This window comes from Calonectris borealis, chromosome 1 (assembly GCF_964195595.1).
Source record: "Calonectris borealis chromosome 1, bCalBor7.hap1.2, whole genome shotgun sequence".
NCBI classification, from domain to species: Eukaryota; Metazoa; Chordata; class Aves; order Procellariiformes; family Procellariidae; genus Calonectris; species Calonectris borealis.
This window is the reverse complement of record NC_134312.1, coordinates 70345914-70370096: the sequence shown is the minus strand read 5'-3', so window position 1 is coordinate 70370096 and position 24183 is coordinate 70345914. Positions and strand designations below refer to the sequence as shown.

Here is a 24183-nt window from a genome sequence, read left to right as displayed (position 1 = left end):
GCTAACCCATTTCATTCGAATAATCCCACCGGAGCTGTGGTACTTTTCATATCGGAAAGGAGTGTTTATGGGAGTTACGGGTTACAGAAGTAGATCCACAGTATATTTTGTTGACCTTGGAATATATCCCACCATTGATTTTATGTACAAAGCTTCCAAGGCCCACTTCTCCCCCCACCCCCACCCTGTAAAAACCTTTCTCAGTAGGGGACGTGGTAAGGAGATTGCTTCTCTCCTAGTTCCGGTGTGTTAACTATTTTTCTTTTTCTAATGCATTATTTTGAAAATTTAAAAAGTAACAACTAAGCAAACCCCCAAACTTGTAGGTATGGGGCAGGGCAGACCACAGAATTTCCACAACCACCAAGTAAGCTCAAGGAAATCTTTAAAATATCATTCTTGCAAGTGATTTGCAAGAGGGTGGATAAATGCAAATATTTGATAAGCACTTATATTTGTCCCTAAGGTTTCAAACACAATAATGAAACTGTAAGCCTGGAGAACTTGGAGCATTCCCAGTGCCAACTGGACACTCTTAACCTCTACACTCTTAACTATATAAATGTGTAGTGTATTTGCTGAATAGATATTTATATGCACTTCTTGTTTCAATGCTAACTTTTTAGTTACTGGAAAAGAACCAGAAGCTCTCTATTCCCTTTGGAATCATTTTCCATTAAAGAGGCTTTAGATAGACTATTTGTTTTTTCAGATTTGGAAAGAGAACCCAATGGAATGTGTATTTTGAGTATCTTTAGTCTTTTTACAATAACAGTCAAGGGCTAAATGGCTGGAAAGATTTGCAAATTTATTTTTTCTAATCTACCTCATGACACCTGATGATGCTTTGCGCCAGTGGAACACGATTTCCTTAGACATGACCCTGAGTTTTTTACTTGACCAGAAAAACAACTATAGTTGTTATAAATGAGCAGCCCTACTAACAGTCTGCATAAAAAAGGCCAAGCATTGCATGAGTATGAAGTCTGCATACATCCCTTCCTTCTTGCTAACAGCTGGGCTCTTTCAGGAGGGAAGTCTGATAAAAGCTTCTGTTTAGGCGATCTTCTTCTAGAAAGAAAATTAATTTCATTTCAACACAGCGCATCCAGCACTTCTTATAAGCAAGCTTCCATGAAATTGTATTTAAAGAAACATGATATGAATGATCACGCTGAGCACCAGAGTACCTTACCAGTAGCTTGTTCTGCCATGAGGGAAATCAGAGGATATAGGACAACCAAGTACTGAGCAAAAGACTAGCTGCTTCTTTTTATTACTGCCTTGGGCTTGCCAACATCAAGAATCATTGCAGAAAGAATTGAAAAGCTAAAAACCCTAGGAAGGATGGCAATGAATCAGCAATCTAAAATAACTTTGCAGGTATTGTTTTAAGAGAATGTTCCAGATCACAGCATTCAGAAACTTTATTGGGTGGCCAAGATTTCAAAGGGAGGATAAACTGAAGGAAAAGAAGAGAAATGAAGATATGGGCTGTGATTTAAGCATCCTCATCTGGACCAATATTCTGTCTTTGCTTATTTCAGTACAGATCCAGAGTAAACTGAGTTTTAAAACATGCATCTGGATTTCCGCCAGTGAAAGCAAAAAAAGAATGCCTGCTTTTGGTGAAGTGTGACTTCTGAAAAACCCTGACTCCACATCCAAAATGCCACTTCACTTAAACTGGTTCATGATTTTAGTGATACATTCAGGAATAACATCATTACCTTCAGCTGGCTCATAGTGGCAATTTTCACATTTAAAAATCTGTACCAATCATATCTCAATCATTCACTTTTTGCTTTTGATTTTCTTTACCTGCCAGTCACCATCGTGCAATTTCTCAACAACTAGAGAGAAGAAAAAATGTGAAGGAATGAAAGCCTCAGATAATATTCGTACACTTTTAGCTGAGTGCAAAATTAGCCCAACAATGGAAGGTTCTGCATTTAGAGGAATTAGTCCAATTGGCACTGTGAAAACAAAAAATCAGTAAGTTGCTTCAAAAGAAAAGCAGCCAGTCATGTCCTATGCAACCATAGCCATGTCTGTTTAAGTATATGCATTATAATAAACTCTTTTCTCTCTGGGGAACCTGTCTGACTTTATATCGCTATTTCACAGCACTACAGATTTCACTCTTCCAGCACAATGTTGACCAACCTCATTGAACATGCATGCTTCAGAGGTTACTGCAGCATGACAAACTGAGTGAATCCAGTGCTGATGAAAGATGCTGGATAGACGGACCTGGAGGTGAAGTCCTCTATTTAGAAAAAGTTATGGCAGAGGCTAAGCAATGCAGATTTCATTATGCTTCCCTAAAGACAAAACTAAATCCTGAGCTATAATCTACTAATGATTAGAATGACTATAAATGGGTCTAGTGGAAGAATATGTCTTAAGAACTCAATTGAAAAGCATTTCCTGAACATTGCTGGAATATATTGCTTCGCATGCCTTAAATCACTGTGGAGCTGTCAGACAGCAACAACTTTTGGTAATTTCGCTGACATCAGCTGGATCTGACCTTACAATTCTGCATCACACTGTGCCATTCAGTCCCCAGAACTTCAGATCATGTAGTCTCATTCAGCAGATATCTCTCTAAAAATGAGCCATCCAAGTAGAGGTCAAGAATACAATTCAAAAGGAGTATCTAATTACAAGCTCCTGGTATGTTTTAATATCTTTCAGTTACCCAATTCAATTAAATATTTTTCAAGATTTAGAGTCATCAGAAGAAAAAAAAAACAGTGAAGATTCAATAAAGTCTTTGGCTAGTGAGAGTTCTTAATTCAAACGTAGGACCTCTCCATGAAGCAAAAAAAAAAAAGCTTCCGCTTTATTGAACATGCTATGCTTTATAATTGCTACTCCTGGACCTTAAGGAATTGATCCTGCCTTAGCCGAAGTCAATACAATACAGTGCAAGACAAACGCTCCAGCCCTTGTGGAATGGCTTCAGCATAGCCCAGTTTTGCCTCCACTGTCTAAAGATTGAGAAGAAGAGGAGAAGGTTGTCTGGTACTTACCTCGTGACACAGAGAGCACGCACCACACCACGCAGCACTAACTGAGTTTAGGGAAGGTGGAGAAAGCTACCCTTTGCATCCTGTTAAAACCTCCCTGTAAGTAACGTCACCACTAGCTTTGGATGCCCCCCACCCAAAAAAAATATGAATGCGTATGTGTTGTATTTAATTCAGATACATTTCCAAGTCATATATGTTGCTTTCTCCTCTTGCATAGGGGAGAAATAATTCACAGTGGTCAATCTCACTTTATGTGCAAACTTCCCCCCTCAATATAATTTATATAACTGAACCTAAGTGGATAAAGGAAGACTTCTAGGGAAAGATGAAACCTATCAGCCCAACACGCATAGCCATGGTGGGGAAGGGTGCGGGGGGTGAGGGGGTGGAAAACCACCCACGACACACACTTTAGCAATTGTTCAGGTCACTTGCTGGGAAACTTGCAGCAGACAAAGGCACTTCTAACTTACAGCCTTTCTGCCCAGCAGATTTCCAAAGAGACCAAGTTCCTCCAGTTATATAAATCGTAAGATAACTTTAAATGAAAATGTGAGAGAACTGAAAATACAGGGATTTCTACCGAGCACTGGACTTCCATTGCAAAGCCACCAAAATCTATTGCCATCTTATACCAGCTGTAGTGCTGGCCCTCAAAGGTTTTTAATTCTGAACAGCTGCCTCTACACTGCAGCCAACAGCTGCGTTTTCAACTGCATCTCTTATCAGTTTCAAACCACTGTTCATTGCCTCAAGGACAGAACATCTAAGGAGGAAAAAATAAACATTCCTCCAACTTTTTTTTTTAAATCAAATGAAGTATAACAGTCAAAAATATTTATTTTAATAGTAGCAACACAAAAACACATCGTCTCAAGGTATTTCTATGAAGGAAAATCAATTCAGCCTACACATGTAAATATCATTTGATTAATTTTTTAATACAAACTTTTCCACATAACCCTATAAGGCAGTACATACTGCTGTGTGACTTATGGTCATACTTGTTTTTAAGACACTCAGCCTGATAAACGTTCACATCGTAGCTCCTCCTTACACATTAAGAGTGCCTGGGGTCTTTTAGAAGTCAGGCTTCTGAGGGGACAGGCAAAAGGAGAAGTCACCAACCACCAGTGGTCCACTATGTCTTCTTACAAGATCTAAAATACTAAAGATTTCCCAAAGCACCAAAGGGTTTCAGGAGCACAGTCTCTCTTAAAATCAGACTTTTTAAACTCCCTTCTTAAAAGTCTTGCCAATGCTCGTATAGGATGACTGAGAAGTGGACTTAAATCCTCTGTAATTCTTTCACTACTTTAACCCCAAACCATTCCATTTTCTGCTAATTAAGTGGGTCAAAGGTACCATCCAAATTCACTTCAGAGTTACTCTTCCCTACCCTCGACGGTAAGCTGTTGTAGCCCATACGCATTCTGTGCTGCCTGCATATAATTTTCCTATAGTACCTGCAAAGTTAATTCCATCTTCCTAAAAAATAGATGAGTAAACACCTTCCTACCAATAGATGCAACACCCAATGTCAGACTACAACCTTTATATTAAATCTCTCATTGGGAAAAAAGAGCAGACCTTCACATTACTAATTTGCAGGCTAGATATAATAAAACAGAGATCAGGCAATTTGTTGCTACACAGAAACCACTTTTCTGTCTCTATACACCCAAAGAGTTATAATCATGCAATAGTGCGACTAGATGTATTGAGCTTCATTCAACAGCTATCACCAAGACCCAGATTTTATCCTTCCTGCTATTAGAATGAATTATTCATGTTCCTTTCAGATGGGAGGACCCAAAGAGCAATAAAGTATCTGTTCTAATGTCACATAACTAGTAACTCCCTGTCTGCTACCCAGAAAGCCTATTCTTTCCAGTCATACTCTTGCATAAAAGCAAGCTCTTTGATGAGCAAACTTCAATAAAGCCACATCAGTGCAGAGAAACAAAGTGTATGGATTTGGTTCAGGCAGAGGTCTTGGAGGCTAGACATTACCCCATTTGCCCATTTTTTTTTTTTTTTTAAGGCAAACGATACCGATTAGAAAGTTTAACACTTAGACTCCAAGCTACTACCCATCAATATAAATTCTATTAAAACCCATGCTTTCATGCATCCAGAGCAATTAGGTTTGTGTAAAATAAAAAACAAACCAGATGCCCAAGAGATGTAAATCAGTAAAGACCTACTGATGCCAGCAGAGTTACAATGATTTATACAACCCAGGATTTCAGCTTGGAGAAGCTTTCTGCATTTGGCGTTCTCAGAGCACACACTATTCTCTCCCTTCTCCTCCTCAGATTCCCATCAAATGCAGCCCTGTAACAGAAGTGTTCTTTTCCTAGCTTGGCTTCAAGTCATGGTTGCAGTTCTCAATAGTATATAACCTGTCAAGATGAAATATGTTTGGGGACATACAATCTCTACTGAGCATTTTATTGACTTAACTCTACCATTTCTGAAAAGCAGCCAAAATTCCTTAAGGTTTTCAAAGGACTTTGTTTTCTAAACATTATCCATGGACAGATATAAGAACACAAAAATCCTCAGTTGTTTGTGTAGTTTGACTTATGTGCCATGCATTGCCCATCATGATATATTAATTTTCTTTTGCAAGCAAACAAAACGAATCTCAGCTACAAGTTGCTTGGCGTTAGGGGCCATATACAATGCAGAGTACCCTGGGAACTATTTGAAGCAGGAATTTTGCCCACGTAATGTCTGCAGGTCATTCAAAAACTGCAATTTTCCTTCTTAAAAAAAAAGGCAACCCAAAGCAAAATAAAAAAAATACACCCACAAAGTTTAGGCCTCCACTGCAGCTTTTCTCTCCAGATGCTGCATGAGAGGCAGGGGGGTTAAGACCAAGATACAGAGTTTCTACTAATGCCACAAAACACTCCCAGTAACATCTCACAGGAGGAAAACGACTCTTGGAAAGACCAGAATATGTGAGCACAAGAATGAGGCCACCTCTCAGCAAGGTCCCATGTGTACTCTCTCTCTGCTAACTCCCCACAGAGTAGCCCCAAGAGGAATGAGCCACACACGCCTCAACTCTAATGCACCAGAGGCCAAGTTCCTCCTGGTCTTAGAGCTGGAGGAAAGGTAGCAACTTATGTACCCCTGAGGTGGAGACAGAGGATCCCTAAGAACTGTTACTGCTTATTTTACTGCCACAAAAGCCTTCTCAGGGAACAGAATTACTGTAGGGGTAGGAGATGAACTGGCTGCAACTCCTTGCACCCGTGCCTCAGTATGGACCACACACTAGGAGTGATGCGTCCCCCTCCCGGTGTAATGCTGAGGGATGATTACATATCTGTCCACAGCTAAGATTACAGCTGCTTCTTGCAGTGGTCTGAAATGCATAGGAAGTCCCTCTGAGTCCTCTCTTCCTACAGCCATCACACCTTAGCTGGACCTGGCTGTAATACCACGATCCTTGACTGTTTTAAATCTGACATTGTTTTTCTAAGTGGGGGGGAGGACTTTAATTGGTCAATGGAGTAACTTAGTTATTTTATTAGTAGTCTTGTCCTGTACCCTACACTGGCTACTCAAGGCAGTAATTTCTAAATGTTGTTACGCCTCCCAGAGCGCAGTTCTAAAAACCCCAGTGCTCTAAGTTAAGACTGAGATTGTAAACCTAATAATTTGCACCAATTGTTTAGATTAGTGACCCAAAATCAGTTGGTCCACATTACTTCAGCAACACGCATTCTTTGCAAAGGGGAATTTAAAACTGCTGAAAAGGAGGAATTAGAAACCTGCAAGATCAAAGAGCAGGCACAGAAAAAGCTTAGCAGTTGATGATAGCCTTATCTAGCCACTAGTTGTTGTGGGCATCACTTTAGTTAACAATATCACAATGCACTTATCACTTTCAGGGCACCTTTCATTAAAAGGTCTCTAAGCACTTTGTAGACACTAATTAAGTCTCAAGTCACAACATTCCTGTAAGAAACAGGATTTCTAACTGTTGAAATTTCCAAAAGATGAGGAAATAAGTATACTTTTGTAGCAGATTAATAAGGTCCTACCCCCAATAGGAAATGACACCAACATTTATTGGGGAGAATCTGGAGAATAATGAAGAGAGCTACACCCATGCAAGCAGTGTTTTGTGCCTGTGGTCTGACCAGACAGAGATCTTCCACAGCCTTTCGTGAGCTTATCGTTATCACCATAGCAATCACGGACCGACACTGGTCAGCCCTTTTGCTGCAGGTCAGCCCTTTACCCCTGTGCTACTACAGAAATCTGAAATATGTGTTTTATAGACAAGTAAACAAGACAAGGCCAAAAACTCTGCTAAAGCAAAACAAAAGCAGCACCAGACATGGAGTGCAACAGAGTCCCATCTCCTGCTCTAGCACACCACCACTTTGAAAGAGATCAGTGACAGCTTTCAGATGCCTTAGGTGTTCTTGAAGATTTTATCAAGTGTTCAATTTTGAAGCAGTCCACTTAGCTACAATTTTACCAGAGCTTTTGAAATTAAAAAAGCTACTTTCACCAAGATGCTTTAAACAGAAGAAAATAGTGGGAAGAAATGTCAAAGGTCAGAACTGCAACTCAGTTTAATTCACTTTAATGTACACACAGAAGAATGCAAGGCAATAATTTTTCTCCTCCGTTCTGTCTGCACAGCACAGCTCAAGCCATCACCTCTGTCTTCTGACACTAGTCAGCTATAAGAAACAGGTATCTTAATGTTAAACCTGGCCAGCTGTAATACATTTGCTAAAGTAATTACATTTATTTTTACAGATTACATGTGCTTAGGTTTCACTTACTGATGTACTAGAAAATCAGAGGTTTCAATTTTGCAGATAAAGTTCAGCACTGTTATAATCAAAGACAGCATCCAGTGCTTAAAGCTGCTAACCATACACACATTTTAAAAAATGAAAAACTGGAGCTAGCATGTACTACAGGATCTATATTTCTTACCTGCTAGCTCAAAGTACCTTATATTCCTTTCTCTCTTTCCTCGTCACATTAATAAGGCTATGATAATTAGACAGCAATTACCTAAATGTCTAAATCTTTGGTCTCCTTTAAATAAAGCTTTTTTCAATCCACATAATTTTATGCACAAGCAATGACATTATTCTGAGTCAACACCTGAGGTTCCTATCAAAATCTGGTACTTCTGGCAATAGAGCAGTGACTGAACATCTTGATGGCAAAGTAGCGTTCAAAATGAAATTTCAGGTCCCATTCCTCTCAGTCACCAGTGGTGAGCACAAACTAGGAACTGTAAAGACACTGTAAAGTCAAAGCCAGGCCCATGTTTCTTTGCGCAGTCTGCGTCAGCTATTAGTAGAAGAAATGCTGAAACAGAATTGAACAGGCATTGACAAAAACCCCCACAACAGCCAAAGAACTGCTCTTTTAGGAGAGTAACTCCCAATCCAAACTATAACAATTAAAAGTTTCTAAAAGCGCTGTATTAGGGTAATTCAGATTAATTCAGATAATTAGGTAATTCAGATTTTATTATGCATGTGTCATGGGACACCCCAAAATTGGAATGATTGCTTCCAAAAGCTGTTGGAAATACCATGCCTCAGAGTATAAATAGGAGACTACCTACCACTTCTGATGTGCAACACCTCTAATAAGGTATTTCACTGTCTGTATGGATCATCGTGGTGGGGATTTTCAGAACAGGCATTCTTCTCTAGTACACTCTTTCTTTTAGTACTCTAGTGAACACAATACGTTGTTTTAATCTCGAGGGAGAGGGGAAAAAATTACTTTTTTTGCATCACTTCCAGAGATGTACTCTGTAGTATGACGTGGTTAGAAGTGAAATGAGCTTCAACAGAGGTAAACCTGTTGAAGGTTGCTCGGGTTTCAAATGCAATAAGCAGTAAAACACTACAGTATAATTGCCCAAGAGGTACGTAAATAAATTGTCCGGAAGCTTTATATTGCTGTGATATTATTAAACCAGAAGTAATATCTGATCAATAAAGCTGAAGTGAAGAAAAACATATACAAAATAAAGCAATCAGGTAAAAGAAGCAGCAATCTGGAGGAGCATTGTGACTCAGTTTCGTACAAACCAGCATGTTTGAGACTTGATGCCCTCTTAGCGCTGCTGGCACACCCAAAAGTTTTGAATTGACACCCTTGCCTTGTTAGCAAGAAACTTGCTGAGAGCACAGCTGGCTTCCCAAAAGAGTTTCTAGGGATCACTGAATTGAAAAGGTGAACATTCGGCCGTGATTTGACTTAAGTTTTTAGATTTAATACAGCAGTAATTCAAGATCTAATCCTTCAGAGTTACAGCATACCATCTTACTTCTATTCAGTCTCCTCCATCCCTATCCCTTGCAAAAAAATAAACAAACCAACAAAACCCTTCCTGATATCACTTAAGGAGCTTAATTCAGCTTGACAAAGCTTCATATTCGTGTTGGGATTTTGCACTTAACATTGGGCATCCCAGACAGATTTTTTGCATAATGCGTATTGTAGGTCACATTAAAACAGCATGCAATGGACTGGAACAAGATTCAGCTGATGCTATCCATATAAACATTGTAAACCACTAATTGCATTTCTTCTTTAATGAAGAAAAAATGTATAAACAATTTCCATTTGCAAAAATCAGTGATTTCAGCTGGGTGGAATTCTGCAAATGCCTCTCTTCATGAAGCAGCCAAGTTGGGTAGCCACTACCATCTTTATGAATACTGAATAGAGGCATTATGTCCTTACAGAAAATGCATATGGGTATGGAGGACAGGTCGTCTTTTATGCACACAACAAGAACGCCAACACAAGTGGAGTGTGTTTGTTTTCTACCACTCGTGTAACTGTCAAAATGTAATTTATATCGATGACATAAATGAGACATTCCATCTCTCATCAAAATGGCCCTTCAGTTGAAGCCAGTTGCACCTGTATAAATGCAAAGTCACATGTGGTACATAAAGCTTTTCTTTCTGGTATTTCAGAGAGATACTTTCATGCTCCTTGTGCAGCAGGCAGCACCAAAGTTGCATGAGGAACACAGCTATTTCTATGTAGCCTCCTGTCCTCTGTTATAGACATGTTTCAGCATAAAATAGCAGTTGTGCATTTCTGACACACTCATTTCAACTACTGCGACACTTTTAGACATGGCAAAAATGGATGCAACACCGTCTGTCTGAGCTTCTGCTATCTCTCCATCCCACAGTTTTCATTCCTGCACTGAAGTCTGGTTCTAGTGCCAGAGAACTTTGCGCCACCTCTGCTTTCTGAAACCATCGTGACAGATGCACTGCCTACAGAGTCTATTGCCCATTTGCTGAGAATACCTCCAGGAAATTATGAAGAAAAGAGTTTCTTAAAAGCATTCCAATACAATAAGTGTGATACTAATACAACTCCATGGATGTAGGCCAGCTTAGTATTCCCAGCAGCAACAAGTATCCAGCGGCAGAGATCTGGTTCAGCATCTCTTACCCTGCACTTTTACTGATCAAAAATAAAACTGATCAAGGGTGGCCAGGCTACTTTGGACATAATACCACAACACTCCCTAATAACATTGTACTTAACTAAATAGCAAAGGGGAAATTCAGCATATATTAAAAGGCATCACATCTCATGACATCCAAGTCACTAGACAACATCTATTCAGGTCCTATTCACATTGAAGAATGTTCAGCAGATAACCCTGTATTCAATATCTTGGGCTTTTTTTTTTTCTCCCTCCTCTAACACCTCTAAATGTGTTTAAACTGCTCTTAAATTTTAATCATTCTTCACAAGCAAAAATTCCCCTGCTTGCTTATTTCTCCCTTTGTGGTCAATATGGTAGTCCCAGGAGCTATGTGAAAAAAGGTAAGTAAATAGTAGGCCTGTGAATATTATGCCCAGCATAGTTTAGACCTGTACGTCTTGCTGTAGCAGACAGAAGTCATGGTCTCTGCCCCTACCTCTTTCACTGACATCCCAGACGACCTCAGCCTTTTTCGTCTCAGTGAAGGGACCTACAACATGCACAATATTATTTAGCATATACAGGTCAGGTTGAATTTGGCAAGCTCTGTTCAGCTAAAGACAGTATTCAAATAGGAATATGGGGGTTTTTTTAGGACAGAAGCACGCTGGAAGCAAGCAGGAGAAAACTTTTCTGTGCTGTATTCAAACAAGAGCTCTCCCACTGGCGTTTCTCTCTCTCAGCAGCACTTAATTTGCTTAGGAGGAAGATCCAGAGAAGACTAAAAATCTCATCACGAATCCTCTGAGCAATAGGGCCTCTACTTCATGCTCACCACTGTGAATCTGGCAAAGCATTGCAGCTAACAGAAGTCATTTCTGTTTGATGGCAGAACAGCATCCTACGTGAAACAAGTTGGTGATCTCAGACCAATTCTGTAAGAATACGTTTCTGCATCACCACTGGGAATAATTAGCAGTTGTATGAACCACAGGGACACTAGCTTCTGCTGCACTTTTTCTGTGGACAATGTAATTAGCTTTGGCTCAGACAGTGAACAGCAAGAAACCTATAATAGACTGGGAAGAGACTTGTAACCCCACTCCATAAAAGCTCCCTTTTAAACAAGCAGATAGGGCTATTTAAAACGTTCCCCATACTTTACTGCCTTCTCCCCCTCAATTTTGGCGTACCATCATTCTGCTTTCCTTCAAGACCTCAAGTAAAGTAAAAATGAAAGTTAATAATACATAACTCCATAGTCTTAAAATGTTTTCCCTCTGTCACTGGGAGTGCACAGCATCACACTGCAAAGCACATCACAATGAACCTTTACACCACGCACCTGTAAACATCACCATTTCAAAGACTGAGCAAAGCAAAAAGCATCTGAAACAGCGTTCAGACTGGTGGGAAATCCTGCTAAAATCAAGGGAACTGTGTTAAACACTAGCCCTAAAACACAACATTTCAAAGCTCACACTGAAGAGGCTGCAGACTCTGGTTCCAGGTGTGCCTGTACCTCAGGTGCTGCTGTAGAGGAGAGCAGCAAGCAGGACCACCAAAACACACGAAGCAAGAAACCAAGATGACAAAACCTCTCTCCCTGGCCTTTCTTCACTCTTAATCAATACCTATCACATCTTCAACTGCGTTTCCTCACACCCAGAGAGACAGCAAAGCCCACCTCAGTTGCAGACTGTTGCTGTAGCACCCACGCATCCTGCTTTTAAATAACACATCTGTTGGACTTCAAGAAGTTTCAAAGCTCTTCTCCCTTTTTGAGACCAAAGCTACACTTTCAATAGAGCAAGAAATATACTGCTTCCTTTGATAGTTTCAAGGCGGAATAACTGCACGTATGATGCTTTTGTCTGAGCTGGCTTCATAATAGTCAACACAATTTCTCTTTTAATTTGATGGTTGAAATTAGGCAGCAAAAAACCTGAAGCTCCCTGCAGAACAGTCTTACCCTGCAGTATTTCCTAACCATCTCATCAAGGAAAACATCAGAAATCCAATGAGAAAGAAACTCAGCCCAGTACTCAGAAAAATTAGATACTGCTTTGGCCCTCCCTGGCACACTACCCCTACGGTTCATTTTGGATTTACACAGGTGCTATTCAAAGCAGAATTTGGCCCCTTTCTCCCAGGTGGCCTGACACATTTACTGCAATGTGCAGATATGCCCATATATTTTATATGTATGTGAAGCACATTCCCCAAACTAAAACCCTCTCCCAGAGAGTCTCCCTAGGTCTCTGTCTGATTTTGGCCTCATTTACTCCCTTGCAAATGAAAAGCAGTTCCATTGAAGTCAGTGAGGTAACACTTGTATTAAACTCGTGTGTGAGATCATGTCAGAGCCATGGTCCATAATAAAACCAGCTGCCGTTAACTCTTCCACAAGTTTCCATTCATTAGGGTTTTTTTGCTTGAATTCACATGAGCAATATCCGTGGGCCAAGAAACACATTTTAGAATGATAGCTATTTCCCCTTGCTAAAAACTAGAAAGTGCAGCAAACTATCCCAATCCTTACTGAAAAACTACAGCTTATTGTATTTTGTTAATAAACAGAGGTGTTTATGGACAAAACACGTGTGAATATACTACAGGGAATCACCCTGCACCGCCTAGAGGAAAGGGACAAGATGACCTAATATGTCTTTTCCAAGTTTTCATTTTTAGTTTTGTGTTTGGTTTTGTGGAGGAGTTTTTGGGTTTTTGTGGTTGGGGGGGGGGGTTTGTTTTGTTTTGTGTTGGTGTTGTTGGGGGGGGTTGGGGGTTTTGTTTGTTTGTGTTTTTGTTTTGGGGTTTTGTTTTTTGGTTTTTGTTTTGTTCTGTTTTAATGTCTATAGCTTCTTGTATTTAATTCTAAATCAGGGAAAAGCTTCGAATGTAAATATTTAAATTCAGCCTCAGTGACCTGTAAGCACTGAACCAAGATCAATGAAACCAGTTCTATGCCTGCTAATGCCAACAGCCTTTCCATCAGTACCTTTCCATTGCCTTGAAGGGTCACAGGAGAGACAGAAATAATGTACTCAGATTATAATGTTTTTTCCAGTTCATCACACCAGTCTCCAGGCTTTCAGAACTGTATAACTGTATTTTGTCATAAGTCAAATTCATAGTCTGTCACCACTTCAATCTGGTTTTTTATAACAAAAGATATTTCCTACATATATAGTAAATTCCTTTCATTTTTTACTAAGGTGAACTGGTCTTTATCAGATGCTCTGATAACAAAGGCAGATACACGATTACTCCCTCCCCTCTTGTTAATATTAAGTTTGCTATATATCGACTCCAAGAAAGGAGCTCACATCTATTACAGAAGGTAGTGAACAGAAAAAAAAAAAACAAAAATGCTGCCTATTTTGGAAAAACAATTGGGTTGTTAGAGCAGGTGGCCCAAGAATGACACACTAACTTTGTGGTTTGACAGATGAAGCAATAAACATCTTTACTGACCATGGAAGTCCTTTGTTAGACAATGGACTGAAGCTTTAAGGCAGTTCACAAGCAGCACAACAGGGAAGGGTGTTGTTCTAGAAAACATTAACACAAATCAAAAAACTTGTCTTGTAAAATGATGACTTTGACAGCCTTTACTGAAGGACCTCAACAAGGGAAGGGGAACTCCCAGTCATGGACAGTGCAGAGCAGCAGAGTTGAACACCACGAATTTCTGCAGAGCTTCTCTACAGGTAGCCAGAACGAGACTGCACAAACACCGAGCTTGGCCACAAATCACTTAGAGGAGGGGAAGCGGGGGGAAAATTACTCCAAAGCATGCATCATTTACACTTTCCTCTTAAGAGGAAAAAGAAAAACAAAGCAGTCTCACATCTTCCATTTGGGCTCAGAAAGACCAAAGATGATAAAATTAGAAGAAATAAAAAGTTTTTTCAACCATGCAATAATACTTATTGCATTCAATGTGCTTATTATTCAAGGACTTTTCCCAGAGGGTCCAGATGCCATTTAAGAAGCTGATATAATGCAAGGTTTCTCACAATCCAAATCCTGAATGAAGAAATATGAAGAAGATTAGATAGCTAGTTATTTTGGTCCTGCAAATTGGCTATCCCTGATCCTTCTAAAAGCTGGAAAACAGAAGTATTCACATGTGTTACTCTTGCATTACCCAGCTGTCACAACCTGACAGTGCTTCTTTTGGCCACATTAGGGTTCCTCAGTGAGCACGTCTTAGCATGACTCCATGATAATGGTCAAATGACATCTCCTCAGAAGTACTGCCATCCAGAGATGAAAAGCAGCAACATCTCAATGCAGGCCTAATTTACATCCTCCCTCTCTTTGACTTAAAAGATCTTGACCTTTCAGATACAGTTAAGGAGGCCGGTTTCACCTTTAGCAAAATAATAGTTAAAAAACCCAAACCCCACTTCTTCTCATGGAGGAGAGATATCAGAGGATAATAAAGGACTACCAAACAAAATGCCAGTTTTCCTTAACAGAAGAAACAGAAGCAGTGCCATGTGTCAAAAAGCAATTTTCTGGTACTGAGAAGCCAAACCACCTGAAGGCTGCCAGTCATTAGATAACCTAAACTGCCAGGTAAATCTGTTATCACCCTTTGGCAGGTCACCTGCAAAAAACTCTGCTTTCTTGACATGGACAAAAATTCATATTACAGTTACATTCAACAGTACACTTGCTGAAAATCGTAGAGGCGCCCAGATGTATATGAAAATAGAAGCTGAACCACACCTCTGTCACAGAGCTGTGAACCTTCCTGGGAGACACAACAACGTTTTGGAGGAGCAGAAGACTGGCTTCAAATCCAGCCAACCTGTCCTGTGGCTGACAACAACATCCATTTTAACCGTGTCAGCTTAAGTGGCCTCAAAACATGAGTAACTGGGTGGTGTGCAATGAGGCATGTAGTCTGGGAGATCGGACTGCTCAAGCAGCCCTTCTGGCCACAAAGAGGTGGGTTTTCATCAAAATTACATAGGGGTAGGATCCCAGACATAATCTCTAAATCTACCAATATGACACAAACATCATATTTCTAACATAACACAAAACCAATAAAAACTCCAGAAAATCTCCAGCAAGGAGAGAACCCTATGTAGCTCCATTGCTGCAGTTGCTTAACTGTCTTTCTCCTTATGAAACAAAATGCAAATAGATTAACTACTTTATCCCCGTGATTTGGAGGGCAGAGAGAGGACTGATCCCTAAACAAAATAAGCTGAAAAGCAAGAATGTAAACACAACTGTGCTCCAATGACTTTGCATCTTAATGTCATCTGTGTAGGGTTTCACTGCAGAAACTTTTGTGGTGGAAGGAAAATCCCTGAAGGGTGTGTGGAGCACTGGGGACCCCTTCTGCAACTTCCATCCAAAGCACATTGCTCCCTTCCTACCCCACAACTCATCCCTATTCATACACACACACACATTTTCTATTTGCTTCACTCCTGTGGTCCCATCACTGTCTCTGAAACACTGGCATTTAATCATTGCTTTTGTTAATGTTTTATACCTGGTGAGAATAAGATTTTTGTCTACTAATCCCAGTCTTTAGTCCTATAAATCTACAATAGATTTACTGAAAACAGAGGAGCTACATTTATATATACTGGTAGAGGAAATGTCTTTCTTGTTTGGGTTGTATAGGGGGAAGGAGAGGAAATAGGCTGGTGTGTCTGGTTTTATGGGGGGAGGGTTAAGTGGCAAACCAAACTGACTGCAGTTTACAGGGATCTAAATAAAGGAACAAAAAAAAATAGTTACAGAGCTTTTAATAACACACAGCAGAAAAAAACTGCAAACAAACTGCAAGCAAAAGTTGCTGCTTTTCCTTTTTATTGTCATAAGGCATTGCTCCTTGATCGCATACTGTGTCCAGTGAATAAGCCATTTACTATTGTGGTTGGAGTGAATGAAGCTCAGACCTTTCCCATATATGGCAGGGCCTTTTAATCACCAGGGAGCAAACGAGCAGTGGAATTTTACTGGCTTTCTGGGTTTGCAGTGCCCTCTCTTGTATGAAATATCATTTCCCAGTGAATGCTTGTTACTGGGATTTTGACCCAATTTCCTGCTGCTGTCGTCCTTTAGGGCATGTGTAGAAAGCCAAACAAAAAGGGCCAGCTTCTGATAGCAAGCAGCCCACTGTGAATTCTGAGTAACTCAAGGAAATCAAACAGATTTGCACTAAGATAACTGAGATCAGACCAATTTTTTTTTTTTTTTTAAACTAACAATACGGTTTACATCACTCTACCACTGCTGAGAGCAAGATCAAATTCAGGCCAACTGATGCCCAGGTTAAAAATTCTCCCTCATTTTCACCAGTGCAGCAGAAAACAATTGATGTTTTAAGTTATGGGGATAGCAGTAGGGAAATTCTCAGCTGGCCTGCTTTTGTCAGTGTAATATACATTAGCCACAGAAATGCTTGGCTCAGTATCATCTGGATTGCCTAAACACTCTTATTCATATTTACAGCAATTAAAATGCTGCACTTCAGTCTTTATAATCCAAGTTTTGTTTGAAGTGGCAAAGCAACAGCTGTGGCTTATCAGACATCTGAATGAAACCCCTCATTTTCATAGCAGGGGTGTGGCTCTGTGTATGGGGCTAAGCTGTTCCCAAAGCCATAAACCAAAGCAAACTCTCTCCTCTCTGAGGACCCAGGGGTGCAGCGCTCCCCAGCCTCCCATGAAGGATCCTGACTAGAGACATCCTGCGGCATCCGCAGGTTTAGCTATGCAGGTAAATGAGAGCCGACCAAACTCTTCCCTGGATCTCAGAGCTAACCAAACCCGCTCCCCGTTTCTACACGTTACAGCTGAACTCTAGGAATTTCTTTTCCAAACCTACGAGCTTTAACTAGGCCAGAGTAAAGCCAAATTCTCCCCTGGCTCAATGGCTTTTGAAATTGCTGAGAGAAAGCAGGTTATCACTAGGTCATTAGGACGATGCAGACAGAAAGCCCTTAGCTTTTGCTCCATCTGCAGCTGATCCCAGAAGGCTGAGCAGAAATTGTCCGCAGAACAAATCCTGGTATTAGAAGGTAACGATCTGGACTATCAAACAAGCACTGCTAGGTCCTCTGAAAAGGTGAGGAATTAAAAAAGGTCCTGCCTTTGCTTCTGGGATGAGAGAGAGATTTCCTCAGAACAAATCCTGGTATTAGAAGGTAACGATCTGGACTATCAAACAAGCACTGCTAGGTCCTCTGAAAAGGTGAGGAATTAAAAAAGGTCCTGCCTTTGCTTCTGGGATGAGAGAGAGATTTCACCAGGGTGAGCACTGTGGCTAAAAAAAAAAAAAAGGGGGGGGGGGAAGGGAGGAGGACCATTTCACCATTAGGGAGCTCACTGTCAAAGAAAAGAATGAAGTGGGAAAAGGGTAGTAACATGCCCTGTGGCAGTCACAGAAAGACAACAGGAACATCAAAGCCTTGCAAATAAGAAACGAACAAGGGCCTGATCTCAGACTCCTTCACTTGGGCAGAGCTCCCTTTGAAGATGACTGGAATCCAACTGGCATGAGTCTGGAGGACCGAACCTTGACTTCTGAAGGAGCACAGGAACCGCTGCTCCGGAGCTCGCTGGGCGAAGGTTCATCCAGCCCCGCACAGCTTCTTCCTAGCCAGAGCCAGCTGCTTCAGAGAAGGACATAAAACAAGCTGCCAACAAATCTCAGGACCGTTGTTTACAGAGCTGTCATAGGTTCAGGCTCCCTTAGCAATCTGATGAATCATGAATGCTAGTTCTCCCTCACCCCAAGTTAGTTAACTTCTAAAAGTGCACACAGCGATTTCCGTGCGCCTTAGATCTCCACATACTTGAAGGAAGAATGGGAGGGTCAGTGCAGGTGGAGAGGGGGTGCTCGCACACCCATGCACGTACACGCTCATCTGTGTGCGATGCAATAGTCTTCCTGCATTTAGCAATACCCACCCTTTTGATATTTGTTGGCCTACAGAGTTACTCTTCTGAATAGATCCAAAACCAGAGCATTTACAGCAAAACTTTATCTCCACAAATCTATTTATAACACTTCTATGAGCTAAATTCCAAAGATTTTTTTTGCCATTTAAGGACATAAACCAGAAAATGTGCAAACGGGTGGGTTCCACTTTGCTTCACACCCTCCACAGCAAGTCTCAAGGGAAATGCTCTTTATTTGTATTCTGTACGCAAGAGGGTGTGGAAACATGTAATGTTGTTTCCATTGCCTGAAATCTTTCCCTAATATTTTCCCCACTGCAGCCTGGCCTGGCTTCAGGAGTTACAATTTCAAATGCTCTCATCAACATGAAACTGGACAAGCAGATAAGATTCAGCAGCTTGCTTAGTCGTTTCTCTTCCAAGCTTCTGACACTATGGCAGGACTGTAAGTAAAAGCTGTCATCCCACGTTTCTGGTATGTGCATGACAACTTCACAGGAAGGCTCTATCTCAGATGCAGCAAGCACAGTCAAATCTGCAAGCACCCAAGAAATTCCCTCCAGACATGTCAGTTCAGTGTCACTACTGAGCCTGGCCCATCTTCCACCTCATTCCCTGGGCTTCAGCGATTTTACACCCACAATCTAGAAAAAGTTACTTTCTAGTAGAATACATATCTGTGTGAATAAACAAAAAAAGCATATGTTCTTGCTGGGAAATCAGTCAAAAATAAGGTTTTAGCCAGTGCTTAAACTTGGCATTCTGGTATTACAAATTCTTTATAAACACTAACGAATTAAGCCCCAGCAGCCCTATGGGCTAAATACAAAAAGGCATAGGTTATCCTTTACTTGAAGATACTGAAACAGACACACAGTCATTAAATGACTCACCAGGTATTTACGACCACAGGAAAAAATTCAAAGGAGAAATTACTCCAGTGGCTTCAGATATAGCCGCCTTTTTCCTTTCTCTCTTCCCTCTTCTTCCTCAGTTATTTGCTCCTGTCCCGCCGCAAGCCAGCAGGACAGTCCCCGCAAGCACTTCTGCCTGGCTGCGACCCAAAGTCCCATAAACACTGCTATAGCCAGGATCTTCTGATCAGGAGGTGCCCTCTGCTCCATGGACAGAGTTTTCCCCTCTCAAAGGGCGGACGCGAGGGGCAGGGAGGGGGAAAGAGGCATCAGTCAGCAGTGGCGGTTCCTGACCATAGGTGGAGGAGGTGGGTGCCCCAGCTCCGAGCCCACCTGCCTCACCGCCGGGGAGCCCAGCAAGCCTGGGCGCTGCTGTAGCTGGCCACACAGCAGTTGCTGCAAGACGGAAGCAGAAGCCAGGAGGTTTGCAAGTGAGAAAGTCCAGAAGGCTGCACTCCCCACAGGGCCAGGAGGTGATGCTCGGGGAGAGGGATGTGGTAGAGACCACGCTGCTAATGCTGGTATCTACTTGGCAGCCAGGCTGCCAGCCCTGCACCATTTATCAGCACTAAGCACAGTTCCAAAGAAAAAACACATAAAAAGAAGCGCTTTCTTACGCAAGATGTAAATCATACAGCTAACATACCAGGGCTAGCAGCTAAGTAACGGTGTTATATGCCCTAACCTTTTCGGTTAATCGAATCCGTTTCAAGAAAAGTAGGAGCAAGCTCGCCTGGGGGTGGGAGGGATCCCAAATTACAACATACTGAGTGTCCTTCCCCGCTGGGCTAGCTGAGCTGTACCAAAACATCAGGAAAGGCAAAAAGAAATTGTTACATAGTTCAACTGTCCTATGACCTCAGTGTTTCATCCAGAAAGGTCAGATCTAATCTGATCTTCAAATGCCTTTGAGTCAAATTTCAGCCTTAGCCAAATCCTTGACAAACCATTTGGAGGCATGCAATAGCTACAGCTTCCCAGCCAACACCAGCGCCAAAAAAGTAAGTGCCAGCATGTAGGTAGGTGCCTTGTTTCCAGTAAAGATGCCCCCAAAACCCATTCTCACCGGGTCATGGGGCTTTAAACCACCCAGGAGCTATGAACAAAACCAGCAAACCGGCCTCTGCACATGCACATTTCTCAAGGTGAGAGCTCTAGCAAGGAAGCAGCTTTCTTGTTACAAGCTGCCAGGGGGTAGTTACTAAGAAGAGACAATTTTTAAAGAATGAAAATTTGCTTTGAAGATAGACTCCCACTCTTTGCAGTCACAGGCCTGTCTGCCTCAGGCTTTGTACACCTGGAGCCCAATCCTGCAAACTCCCCATAAAGCTTCTCTCAAAGGCAGCGAAAGGTTCACAGGATTGCACTTCCCATTCTGCCCTGTTACCTTTTTTGGTGCTTTCTCTGATACCCAGGAGAGTCCAGACAAGCACTGCAGATGGACAGCTGCACTCTTGGCCCTCTCTTTCTTATGCACGTATCGTTTCTTGTCCTGCTTTGTTCACACGCAGCAATCAAATGTACCAAGTTGTACCCTTGGCAGATAGGGGTTAAAGACTCCACTGATCTTTAATACAAATTATAACTCGGACAGCCACAGAATAGGTCTCATGTCAGCAACTGAGAAATCAGAGTATTTTAAACAGTCCCAGGGCATTCAAATGCTATTTGTCCTGCAGGAAGGAAGACCTGCAGGCTCTCACTTTTCTGCAATGAAAAGATCACCCCCATAGGCAGGGCCACTCCAGCTGCACGCAGGGAAGGGTGAAACAAGGAGGACTTCTTGATAGACCTGCCTTGTCATCTTTCTCTTCATATGACAGAAGCTACCTCCCAGCAGGCAGCCAGCAAAAAAAGCCTTGCTCTGTCTTTCTAGTCTCACCACCTGGAATCAGTAGCACTGCGCCCTAACCCCGTGCGGGTCTGGGTGGATGCCGACCAGCATGCCTCCGTGCTGTGTGTGGCCCCAAAGAGACTTCGAGGAATAAGAAATCCTCCCATCTTAATGCACCGTAATTTTCCCTCTAATGTCAGCCAGAGGAACTTACAGCCCCTCTTTTCTTTAAATCACCTAGCTTTCAGCGTCACTATTGCATTGTGTATCAGTGGTGGACAAGAAATAAAAGCACAAGGGAAGTTACCCCTTTCTCAGGCTGCTCCGTGTCAGGATAATGCTGCGAGCGTATGAAGTAGCAATTGTGGAAAATCCCTTATTCTCCTAATACGTGCTTACATCACTCACTGTCAAAGCATATTCAGAGTACACAGGACTCCCCTTGCATCAGATCCTGCATCCGTTAATGATGGTATTGATTTCACCAAGACTAATCCTATGAATAAAGGCTGGGGAATTGATCCTCTTGTCGTTGCATGCTGCAACAAAGAGGAGTTTTCAGGAAACACAAGTTATTTCAATTTAGTCTCTTGTTCACAAGCGTCTTATCTGGTGTTTCTCCCCTGCCATCGTGATTTAGGTATTACATTAATGTGTGCAGGTTTTATTGACTGAGATACCTGCCTATCAGAAAGCCTCCCAAAGAAAGGCAGACCTGTACTTTTTTCAAATATGTTGAGAATAGTTCAGACCCACTTTACCTTAAAGGCAATTTAATTAACCAAATGGACTACTTACTTCCTTGAGGCATCGCTCCATTTGTAATTTATGTTAAAACAGTCCATTTCATTGGTTTGGGCGTATGTAATTTTAGGACCCCATCCTGTCTCTCCATGACAGAAGAAAAAGGTATGAAACTTGTTTGCAGATGCGCACGCTCACACAGAACCTACTGCTACAGTTAATGAGACAGAGAAAGAATGGATGCAGGGTCCCAGGGTTCTTTGATGGCAAACCATACAAGCACAATCATTCACAGTATGGTACCTAAAATAGACAAATTATAGTAAAAACACAGTTCTCACAAAAGAAACACACTGCCTCCTTATTTTCCTTGAGCTGCTGCCAAGGAAGGAATGTGTTATTTTCACAAATTATTCTCCTTTACGCCTTTTAGCAAGAGAAGCCTCCTCAGCTAGGCAAAATTGCATAAAAACGGCATACTCTGAAAATAAGTACTCCTCTGAAAACAAATACTCCACAAAAAGTCATTTTAAAACAGTTATCTTGCCCATTCTTCCAAACAATACATGAGAAAAATCAATTCTATCGCTGCAGGTCTGGCCAGAGGTTACTAGTTCGGTCAACGTCTGCTGCTCCCAAGTATCCATCTGCAGCTAACTTCGTCCCTCCCTTCATTTTCCCAGCTCTTTCTCTGAGGAAATTCCCCGCTATGCAGAATATCGTGCTATCAGCAGCCAGCCTTGCACAACGCTTTCAAACTGCCCGAGCGTGTCAAAGGAGCTGGGAAGGAGAGCCTGCTCGCCGGCTCTCCCCAGCAGCGCTCTGACTGACACAAACACAGACCCAGACTTTTAAGAGCTCCGGTCCCACCCAAGTGCCTTTTTTCTCCCCCTTTTAACAGGAAAGACAACTTCACAAGAAACATCCTGGCAATACTCTGCTGCGCATGTTGAAGGCTGAAGACAAAAACGGATGCCATCTATTGTCAACAATACTTCTGTGAAAGGCTGCCATGACGGACATCTGCTTCAGCAAGTATCAGATCAGTTACGTTAACCAGAGCTTTACTGTATCTGTATCAGTTACGCCAGGAGACTGCCTTTACAGTCAGGCAGCCCTGAAAGCCCAGGTCTTAAGTTGCACAATTAAAAGCAACTCACCAGCCATTACCATGCTAAAAACGTTTTCATTGCAATTCCTTTTTCTTAAAAAAAAAAAAAAAAAAAAAAAAAATTAAAGAAAGGACAGACAGGTTATTTCTCCACTAAAAAGCCCGCTGCAGGATCTCACACGGAGTGGGACCGGCACAGATCCTGCCGTGCGTACAGAACCTTGCCCCCACACCTCAACATTAGGGTCTGCTGGGGTGGGCGAGAGTGCACCCCCTCCACCCGCCCAGCACAGATATCTCCCTTAGTTCACCGCGAACATCTGGAAAGAGGGGGGGCTCGGAGAGAGGAGGGGAGGAAAAATAGTATCCGACCCTTTCGCACTATTTCCACGGCTCGTTAGATTTCGCATGCTGCTTAATCTCTATCATAACGCAAAGGCAGTCAGACCAGCTCTCTCCCAAACAAATACATATCTTAAGCCCTTACCTCTGTGGCTGAAAAGTTTTCAACTAGTAGGAAGGAAATGAATAACTGGCTGCTCGGGCAGGAGCACAGCAAGAAAGGCACACCAGCAGCCTCACACACAGCCCTATTCAATAAAACTACAGCTTTTCCTTGGCCCCTCCCAAAAGTCAATGCTAAGTGAATACATATCCCTTATGTTTACAATTGGCAGGCAGCGGTATGCATTGTCCTCAATTTATTCTAATAGGCAGCCAATGACTACGCACAAGCCAAGGTGGGTTCAGCCTGCCTGCAGAGATGCCTGTCATTCCCTAGGCATGCTCAGGAAGCCACTCATCAGAAAACCAAGACCTAAAAAGCTCCGAAAATTCGTGCAAGCTGCCAAAACTGTCTTGCTACATGCCCTTTTTTGGTTATCCTTAGCAGGGCCTCTGAAAGTAAATCCTCTGTCAGGAACAATCATAAGAAATGTTAATCTTGGAGAAAGAGGCTGTCTTGTTGAACACAAATGGAGCTTAAAAAAGGAAATACACTGAATGGAAAGGGACACAGTAAACATATTTACTTTTTGCACCAGTTAAAAAAAAAATCAAATAAATAATTTCACCACAGCTAAACTTCATTGTATTTTTCTTAACGAGGACCACATGTAAAAGGGAACACAGAAACGC

General features: G+C 41.8%; 1 protein-coding gene across 5 annotated transcripts in view; it reads right to left on the bottom strand.

Annotated features, from left to right (window-relative positions):
- CALD1 (caldesmon 1) overlaps positions 1–23673 on the bottom strand; it is a 199485-nt gene extending 175812 nt beyond the window's left edge. For all 5 annotated transcript variants that reach the window (XM_075159782.1, XM_075159799.1, XM_075159816.1 and 2 more), the window contains exon 1: positions 23534–23673. The gene's annotated coding sequence lies outside the window, so the exon portion shown is untranslated. The remainder of the gene's footprint in view (positions 1–23533) is intronic.
- Positions 23674–24183: the final 510 nt, after the last annotated feature.